The 9815-nt window shown below is 38.4% G+C and overlaps 1 long non-coding RNA gene across 1 annotated transcript; it reads right to left on the reverse strand.

The window, feature by feature from the left end:
* LOC115947948 lies at positions 1-7124 on the reverse strand. The gene is made up of 4 exons (XR_004081798.1): positions 7010-7124; positions 6277-6475; positions 4139-4291; positions 1-128 (listed from the first exon to the last, which is right to left on the reverse strand). It is a non-coding gene; the product is annotated as an uncharacterized LOC115947948 (long non-coding RNA).
* Between the last annotated feature and the right edge of the window lie 2691 nt (positions 7125-9815).

Raw genomic sequence — 9815 nt, forward strand, 5'->3', positions numbered from 1 at the left:
TTGGAAAAGAACCCAATGGCCATGTGGGGCAGCTTTCTTGAGTGCCTCCTTTGCAACCATCTTCTGCTTTTGTCCTAGAGACATGTTATGAAATCTTCCAGAGTCTATAGTGCACCCAAGCTTTTTGCCTGCAATAGAAATAATTGGGGAAGGGTGAGTGATGGAGGGGGAGGAGATGGGAAAATTAGCAGAGCAGAAAGGAAAAAGAATGATAATGCCCCCATTAATTTCACTATCACTTGTGCAATGCATATTACTTCCTCTGAAGCACTTCACTAAACCCTTACAATTTCAACAAGCAAAATTGCGAGCTCTCAACAGTGGCCTTATTGCTGGTATTCGAAAAAGCCTGCAGAAATCTGTTCCCTTGGTTTTAAGATAATGAACCTTTTGACATTTTGATAGATGCTCAGCATTGTTACTGAGCTTTAGAAACTCTTATGGGGGGTACAGAGCAATTCCCTCATGAAAAAGGGAGCAACATGTGGTAGATATCACATCAGTTTTTTAACTGATTGGTTCAGTGGGTAAATGCACAAGCCTCTCACCTTGTGGGGCCTGAGCTTAAATTGAGCACAGTGAGGTCACAGCTGTATTAACCTGGTATTCTCACTATTGTCTGTGGGGAATAGTAATCCTACATATAAAGCTACAGAGCTCTATACAATTGAATATAGTTTGTATAATGACCATTATTTAGTCACAGGGGGCACAAGATTACATGAGCATGGAGAAAATTGCCCTCTGGCCCTCATCTAGTCAAAAGGTAGAAAACAGTACAAAGGAAACCTGCATTATGGCAAGCAGAGGAATGCTCTAAAAATTTCTTTATACTGTAGTGCTTATGGCCTTACACTTTTCATCCACCCCATTGCCATGAATATGGTGGGGGTGGGAGAAACTTCGGAACTTGAATCTTCTGCTGAAAACAAACAGTGCCCAATTTCCCCACAGTAATGCATATCCCATCCCAATGACAGATGAATCCAGAAGGTTTTGTTCTGTTCAGTAAAGAAAATATAACTACACATACACTTCTAGAAGCACATACACACAAGCATATAACCATACATCAGTTTATACACATTTCTAGCCCTGCATGCCCCATTTCACTTTTGAGCTCAATTGTTGTTTCTTTAATGGGAGACAGTTAAGTGGTCCTTGAACCACAAGCAAATAAGAGGCTTATGTAGGGTCTCATGATTTTCAAGTGGGTCTAGTCCTGAAGACAGGATGAAAAACACAGGAGTGGTTGGACTGCTCTCTTCTTAGCGTTTTGCTAAATCCATCGTTGTGCTTTTCATGTACCTTGAAACGAGATTTTTTTCCACACAATTTCTATACATGACCAAACATCTGCTAAGCACAAAAGATGTGCCTTGATAAGTACTTCAGGTCTGCACCATTCTCAGACTTGAGTGTATCTGAGACTGATGGTCATTTCATCAGAGAAATCATCAGGAGAGAGAACTGAAGGCAAGAAGGGAAGCAGGTGGGGAAGCAAGAGAGAAAATGATTTTTCCCATTTCCCTGCAGGATAGTGACCATATGACAGAAGAGAGAAACTTCTGAATAAAAAGGACCTCATTACATGCAAGCAATACTGTCACGTAAAGCTGGGGCAGTTGGCCAAATAAATATCTAGGACTAAGCTTGCATTCTCACAAGTCATGTAAAAATGGTGACTATGGGATGTGGAGCAACAGGTCTATAGGACCATCACTTGGGACTGAAAGACAAAAACAGTACAACTGGAAAACCAATGTGTCAGTATTCACAGCTGAAGACATACAGAATCTTTCTTGGCATCACAGAACTTTCAAAAGGGATATCTGAAAAATTGTCATCCTGTGGGGTTACCTACCAGCTCTAATACCATAATGAGAACTAACACTGAAAAATACATTTATAGTTGTTAAGAGGATAGCTTACTGTATGTCTATTTATCAATGACTATTCTCCTCAGGCATCTATATTCAGTCTAAAAGAAATCACAATCACAGCTCTTCAAATATGCTGTGACTCATGTTTTACCACACTACATTTTCATAAACTTTTCATCAGGAGAACGGGCTGTGAAGGACCACAGTAATGGATCTCAAATTCTGGTTGACTACCCAGTTCTAGAAGTTATTTACTTTCTTCTTAAGATCTGAATTTGTCATGCAAGGCATTACTCTCCCACACACTTTCCCTGAAAAATGAACCCTCAGATTTCCTACCTCAGAGCATACAACATTCTGTCCTGGACAGTATTACTAGTTTCTGAAAAGAGTTTTTGAGGTATGTAAAAACCCCTGGTGCAACCAAGGGAATCAGGACTTGTCTAAAAATACTAAATCACATAAATAATACACAATTACATAAACAAAATACTAAATACATACACACAAGTACGCATACATAAAATTAATATTATTGGTAAGAATTTACTTTGATTAGTATTGCCATTGTCTGCTTACTGTTAAACATCTAGATATGACAAACTGGAAACCCTCTATGGGACGTTTACTAAAGTAAGGAGTGGCAGGGAGTTAAAATTCTAATTTTAGGGAAGTGGACAAATTATGGTAGAACAGAATTTCCTCACAAGATACAGTATATGATGTTTAAGGAAAAAGGCACTCAAATAGCGAAGAAAACTCCACTTTGAAAACATCACTATTTCTACTAAAAAAATTATGATAGAATGCATGACTTTATCTGAAAGTGTCTAGGTGAGGCACGTGTCCAGAAATAATAACAAAAAAGATATAGAACTGAAAAGCAATTTTCCCAAACTACTCTAATGATACTCCATGGCTGTGTAGTTTAAATGTCAACAGGATTCTTTTGTGTTCAACTCTGAACTGAAAAAGGAAATCCAATTCAAGGAGTCCTGTCTCTTTACTACTTAGAAGAATCATGATGGCACACAAAATTGAAAAAGGTCATCAGAGCTGCTTCAGAGACACCTCTGACTCCCAGTACACCTGAGCCCTTTTTCTAGGGCATACAGTTACTAAAATAAAAAGGAAAAGCAATGTCCTGAATGTGATTTGTATATGTATTATTTACTTCTTACTTATATAGCAGATCAATTTAAACTCTAATTATCCAAATGCGAGCAGCTAAGTCATGCTGTTTATCCTGAAACTAGCTTTATGAAGATATTGCAGCATTTTAAATGAAAATAATTACATCATAGCATCTCTGGAACTTCTGCAATTTTTGTTGATACTGAAGTCGCAGTCACTCTGTATAAGAAACTACACAACCACAGGGTTTGGGCACAGGCATGAGCTTCCAGAGGAGAAACAGTAAATCCAGTAAATGTCATCATCACCAATATGAAAATTTCTCCTCACCTGAAAAGCCATTTGGGCCAGGAAAATGAGCTCATAATTTTCAAAAATCCTTGGCTTGTGAAAAGAAAGGTCCAATATGTGACAGCTTCTTTTAGGTTAGAGATACAACACTGAATATCTCCTGATTTTTCAACCTGTTTTATTGCTTTGTGCAAGATGCATTGAAGGCCTGAGAGTTAGTACAATTATTTTTATTTATTTGAATTTTGCTTTTTTTGCTTTACTACCCATAAGATAATTGGTTTCCTACTGTAGGCTCCCATAAAGAGCTGACCCAAGCAGTGTAAAATGCAAGAGGCTGAAAAGAGGCTTTTAAAGGAAATTTTCAGCAAACCAGGGGTGAGGGCTGCAAACAGCAATACTCTTCTGCTTCCTTATTTATCTCAGCATGGAGACTTTCTCACTTGAACTAGCTGGTAATTTTAGAGTGGGTGATCTCCCTTACTCACTGCATTCGATTATTTGGTAGGTTTACAACGGGGAATTGTTTACACAGAATTCGTCCAAAGTCTTCCTTCCTGGCCCTGTGGGATGGCTTAACAGAGGAAGGTAAACTTTTGCAAGCACAGTCAGAAAGCACTGTCAGAATGGAGGCAGCCAACAAAGAGACCCATGGGGACTCACTGTGGTACAGACCAGCAGGAGATCACATCGCGTTCTCTTCCCTCTGACACGCAGCCCTGCCGATGTAAACATCTGGTACAAGCAATAACTAATGTATCAGGCATCACTGCTGGAGGCAGAATTCTGTTTCTTGCACTTTGAAAAAAAGAGTTGAGAGACACTTTTACCTTCAGTGGAAGCTGGTAGATGGGGTTGACACTGCCCAGGCTGACACTCCCGGAGTAAGGAGCGGATGCTCTTCCAGCTGTCAGTCTGTAATGCTCTCTTGTTGTGTCATCCTGACATGACATCTTGTCATTATTTTCTTTGGCTTCAGCTACCTGAATGGTGACAGCAGTCCTGTTTATTTTTAATGTGTCATAATTATCCTGCACAATTACCAAAATATTCCTATACATACAGAAAAGAATATGGATATACTCTAGAAAACTGACTTTTTTCAGGCAGTAGCAAATATTTGAAGTAAGTAAGGTTCTTATCTTAGACAATCATTAGGCAATAACTGTCCTCTGCAGAAATATGCCTGTTTACCTGGGAAAACATGGCAATCATATATTAATACATTTGTCCAAATTTCATGTTGGTATTTATTAATTTTATGAGAACTCATTAAAACACCTAAAAAAATAAAAGTCAAACATGTGACAACTACATATTATATGTATGAAAATATGAATACGGGGAGGACAGCCCTTTCTGGAAAGGCAGCAATTTGACTGTTCCTATTCTAGCTCATAGAAATGTTACACTTAAAATAATAATAATAGAATAATAAGAATAGACATTTTACAGGTGACTTTAAGTTGTTAGAAACTGTTCAATTGTTACTGCCTTGTGTTGTATTTCTGCTGCAGTTGACTTTGCTGATTTGATTTGCTTTACAAGTTCACTGTGGTCTAGGAGACTGCCCTGGGCAGCTGACAGCCTGTCATCCTCCAGCTGCCTGAGCTCAGTCATGAAACTGTTCTGGCTTCTTGGTCAGGACTGACTAACAGAGGGAAAAAAACCACTGTGTTTAAACAACCACAGCAAGAAATAATGTTTTATGGCACTTGTGAGTTATATTTTCTGTTTCATTACATCAGTTGATTTGATTTAATTTCTGAAAGGCCAGTTTACTTTCTGTCCCAGTATACTAGATCTGAGGTTCTGTGCACCCAAAGTGAGCAGGTTTAGGCTGTCGTGCACTAGAACTTTATCTCTCTCCTAGTGCCCCTCCTCCTGACACTACACAGAAGGACTGTTGTCTTGACACTACACAAAAGGACTGTGGTCATGTCAGGGATGGCAACTTGTAATGTATGTGGCAGCTGAGAAAACCAGAGAATAGCACAAGGGTGAAGAACCTCTCTTTGGCAGCGAACAGAGTGGGAAAATGTTGTCATGGTCTGCTCTGCTGGACCGACCTTCTGACAGTGCAAGAGCTTGACTGGTCTTGTGGGGAGACCTCAGTCAGATTCACACCAAAACCCTGGGTGATACAGGCCTTGTAAGCATGCAGTCCCAGGTGGAACAAAGTGCAGATGCAGAGGTAAATGTACAGCTGTTTTCAGATCTCATTCCCAGGTATATGGCTTTTGTTCTTCAAGGGGTAATTAAACTCCCTGACCCAGTTTGCCCTTGCATGAAGCAGGAGTACATCAAACAGGTGGAGCAAATCTTTGAGGGTGAAGTTAGTTAATTAAGTGAGATAACTGGAAAGACACACTAGAGAAATAGGAGGTATTCTTGTTATTCATTTCACACCCCCAAGTATTTTCTATTCATGTTTTATCTCATAGATTACATCCTGTCCAAAGTCCTTCCTATAACCACTTATAAAAGCATTTCTCCTCATACTATATATTGGTGTGACTGCAGCAGCCACTGAACTGCATCCTTGCAGGAATAAATTGTGATTTATTAACCAAATGCCCTAACAGTGCCATTATATCCTTGTACAGACTGGCATGGAATTTTATTTACACTTATTGGCTCAAGATCACTGAAGCACAAAGCACTGCAGAGGGCTTTAAACCTGCTCTGTAAATCAAATCCAATGCACAGAACAAACCAAGTGGTAGAGAGAAGTGTGGGAATAATATCACAATAAATTTAATTTCTAGCAGAGCTTTAGGTCGAGACAAGCCCTTTAGGAGTGCAGATTTGAACGAATCAGTGAAAGAACCTTCTACACTTTCCAGACTCTTAAAATCTTCCTAATATGGCTTCTAACAATTACAGTACAGTGGATTCAAACAGGCATATTAATTCTTGGCTTAAAATTCCAGAGCAGGCAACAGACAAATCAAAATATAGTCCTTACCTTATATTTTTTGTGAGTCTTGCATTAAAAACCTCAGGCAACAGCTGGTCTTCCAGCCTGTCCCTGGTGACAGTGAAATTAATGAAGGTGTTCTGAGCCTGCAGTTGTGGCTTGTAAGTGAGGGTTAGCCACTTCAGTGTGAAGGATGAGATGAAAATTCTTTTTGAATTCACATTTTTTGTCTTCAATCTTGGTGCGTCTGGAAAAGAATAAAATGCACAAGAATGGGAATCTCACTAAATTGAAACCTCATAGGTATGTCAGATTGCAAACAATGTGTACTGTATGATCTTAGCAGCATAGCAAATGCACACAAACCAAATTTTAGGTGCCTGCAACTTAAGAAACAAAATGAGGATGATTGAACACACCAAAAGTATAAGACAAATACATGGAGTATTTCTGAATTCTTGTAGTTTCATTTGTATATATAGCAGACACAGGGAGATTATTCAATGCTGTACTGAAGAGTCTGTGGCTTAGGCATAAATGTCTAGCATCATAGCTTACCAGAAACTTAGGAAAGTTTTCAAATAAATGTCAATGAGATAGTTTTTCTTAAATATAAAGCCTAAAAAACTAAGCAGGAACATGTACTTATAACAAATGGATAGAGGAGAGGGAATGGCTGGCAACTGAAACAACAAAATTAATGATTTTAAGGTAATTTACTAAATGTTTAATTCTGAATTAATTATTTGTTGGATGAAAGAATGAGTTATCTGAGGTTCACCTTTTATTTACTGAAATCCTTTACTGAAGAGCTGCCATTTCCTGATCCCTTATCTTCAGTGAGGGGTGAAGCCTGTCCCTGCCACTCTGTGCCATTTTGAGGTCCAGCAGGGTGGCAACATGAAGTTCACTTATTTCTGTGGACAACAAAAAAATTGAAAATAACTTGCAGACTACAGTGTGTGCCATGAGCCTGGTCTGGTGTGACCCAGTGACACAATTCTTTGTCATTGACTTGCCCAGTGAACAGTGTGTCACTTTTCAGGATTCACTTGCCACACGAGCCTAAAATCAGTATTTTCTGTACAGCAATGGTTTTAAATGTTCTCTGCCAAGAAAGGAGATTCAAATACTAGTAATAAAACTGTTTAAAAAAGGGCTAATAGAACATTTAGAACATGAACTCTTTATAAAATTCAAATTGGCATTTGTTAACTCAATTTTCAAAGTGATTGCATTAACATAGATACTAAACACTTAAATGAGATTTATGAAAGTCACATCAGGACATGAATAAAACAAGTACTTTCTGTAGAAATTTTAACATTGCTTTGTTTCTAGGCTATCACAGGGCATTTCCAGAGCCAGGAACACAGTTTCAGCTCTTAAGACCCTTCCTTGCCTGCTTCTGACATGCCCTTAGCTATATGACATAGGCTAAACATAATGGTGTGCTGAGACCCTTCTGCATTTCACCAGGGAGAAGGAAGAAAAGAGAGCTGCTTATGATAGACTTTAAGTGAATTCCTTAAGGAAACCTACTATGTCTAGTGCTGGGGAACCCATGATTCTACAAAACTCAACATCAGATCTATATATTGTATAATACTGCCGTGCAAACTACTGGAGATGGGTTTTCCAGGCTTATGCTTGTATAACACTGCAATAATTTAGCCACATGACCATATGTCCTTCAGATTATACAGCCTCTCTCAGGTGGACATGAATTCACTGTCCAGTTCTGCAACATGGTCTCTCCACAGCCTTCAGAGGGAAAAAAAACTGTGGAGCTTGACATGGAGAACACAATTTTTCTTTGCTTTCAAGACACACACACACACTGATGAAACAAGAGATCTGACAAAAGACATGTTCTTCAGTTTGCTTTATCAGGAGAAAAACCTTTGCTAAGGGAGTCATGCTATGTTTCAGAACATCTAGAGGAAATATAACAAGTTTTAGAGTTCTGGATTAAAATATTTCCTTTAGGAGTTCTCAATTCACAGAAGCAATAAATAACCAATTTCTGTGATTATCACCTATGAAAGGCAAAACCTGCATAATGACTTGGTGGGTTTTATTACTGCAGCTGTTGTAGATTTTCTGTTAATTACAGATTTGGGAAAAAGAAATGTTTTGTTATTGCTCTCGCACTGTTCAAGAGTATAAGCAACAATGATAAACAGAGAGGTGGGAAACCCAGTAGGATGACTTAATTTTTTTTCAGTAAAATATATCTGTTTAGAGTTTAATTCTGGATTATGAAGAAATGCAGCAAAATAGGCATGAATAATGAAAGTCCATGATAGAAGGAATATAAAAAAATAGTCACTAAAGGAATTTCTAAAGACAACTTCTACTTTTGGCAATGTTTTCTTCATTATGTTCTATTCCCTCACCTGAGGCAGATAGAACAGATGGAACTAAAGCACCACTCTACCCAGAAATAGACACAGCATCTTTCATGTGAGTCCCAGCTCCCTGGTATTTAAGAACAAACAAAGTAAATTAAAAAGAGATTGTTCCCCACTAGTTTATTTTCCTGTTGAAATTCTCATCGATTTTGAAGTAAAGTAGATTAAGGGATTCAAAAAGGACTTTAAAAGCTTTAAAAAACCTGTATATGCCTTGAGTATAAATTATATTTAGCCAAAGCAAATATAAAAACAAATAAATTCCAGGAGGTAACATGAGCACTCACAGCTATGAGAAGACTGGGACATGTGTAACATCTTGTCTGACCTGCCAAACTTGATTGATTGACACAAAGACCTGCTATTCCCTTGTGTATGTTCTGGCTTAGGTAACACTGCCTAGGTCTTTCAAAGACAGGAACTCATCAAGGTGAGAAATTTTGAATACAGGAACACGACTTCATATAATGAAATGGCTTGAGAGTTTATGCAACATCTTTTCTTATGGGACACTTTCATGCAACACAAAATTAAAGCATTTTTTTGCCCTTTCAGGGCAGATGTTCTCCAAAACAGACCATAACACTACATGGTAGAATGGTGGGATAGCTTCCTGTAGCGAGATGTTTTAGATCAGCTCAGCAAGAATGAAATAACTGATAAATTTTTGGACCGGAAAGTAGGGGGAAACAATATTTTTCAGTGGGAAGAAAGAGGGATAAACACATTTTCCAGAGGAGCTTTCATTCAGTTCCTGCTGTTTAAAATTAAAAGCTTCTGGAACTGATTTGCAAACCCCAACAAGTAATGTAGAGAAGGAAGCTGAATAAATCAGGTGAAAACAAGTGTAGAACAGAGCTGTTACCAGGCAATCTCAGTAGGCAAACTGTGCAAGTTGGTCAAACTAGTTCAGTGGGAAAAGCACTGCCTTGAAGTGCACAGCTGACAAGATGTTCAAGGCAAGGAAAGCTTCTCCCTGTGGAGAAACAGCGAATTTTCTTGCTGTTTCATGAATAATAGTCATGCCTCATAAGAATGGAAACTTGTTCATACAAGCTATATTTGCACATAAATCGAACTTCAAGAAATCTTAAAAAAAACCTCTTAATAACCTAATCTTGCAGCTGAAGAGACATGACTACCTCTTTGTGACTGTGCAAAGGAGTTCAGCAA

The sequence above is a fragment of the Geospiza fortis genome, unplaced genomic scaffold (genome assembly GCF_000277835.1).
Source record: "Geospiza fortis unplaced genomic scaffold, GeoFor_1.0 scaffold95, whole genome shotgun sequence".
Classification (NCBI taxonomy): domain Eukaryota; kingdom Metazoa; phylum Chordata; class Aves; order Passeriformes; family Thraupidae; genus Geospiza; species Geospiza fortis.